Raw genomic sequence first — 686 nt, 5'->3', positions numbered from 1 at the left:
GATGCCCACTTCTCCTCTCTGGGGATAATAAAAACTAACCAGCGAACGGACAGAGGGCCTGACCCCCCCATCCACATCGACCACACACACAAAAAAAAAACCGTACCCTCCAGCTTCTAATTATAATGCTAACTTGCAAAATTTCCCTGCATTTTAAAACAATGGAAAAATGGTGGTGAGATGATACTTAGAAGAATGGCTTCTTGTCAGTCTCCACTAACAAAAATAGGCAACACCAAGTCAGCTACTCCTCAGCATAGTTATGTCCGTCGCAGCCTTTTTGGGTTTCAGGAGGCACAAAGAAACGTTATCACAATTATGGTGAAACGCTGAACACCTGCAAATAATTTTCAACGTAGTGGTTAATTGAAAAGCTCTGCGGCATACTTCTTGGAACAAGTCAGTTACCTGTTCCCACGCAAAGAGGAGGTATAGAACCATGGTGGATTTCCAGCTGATGAAGTAAAGGATTATTAAAGGAACGGGATGACCATGGGGATCATCGTTAATTCTCTGAAACAGAATCCGCCCTTTTCACCTGCTAAACACATGCCCACTGCTCCTCTCTGGTTATAATAAAAACTAACCAGCGAACTGACAGAAGGCCTTACCCCCCCATCCACATCGACCACACACAAAAAAAAAAAAACCGTACCCTCCAGCTACTAATTATAATGCTAACTTGC

This window comes from Eulemur rufifrons, unplaced genomic scaffold (genome assembly GCF_041146395.1).
Source record: "Eulemur rufifrons isolate Redbay unplaced genomic scaffold, OSU_ERuf_1 scaffold_97, whole genome shotgun sequence".
Lineage (NCBI taxonomy): Eukaryota > Metazoa > Chordata > Mammalia > Primates > Lemuridae > Eulemur > Eulemur rufifrons.
The sequence above is the reverse complement of the archived record's forward strand: the minus strand, read 5'-3'. Positions refer to the sequence as shown.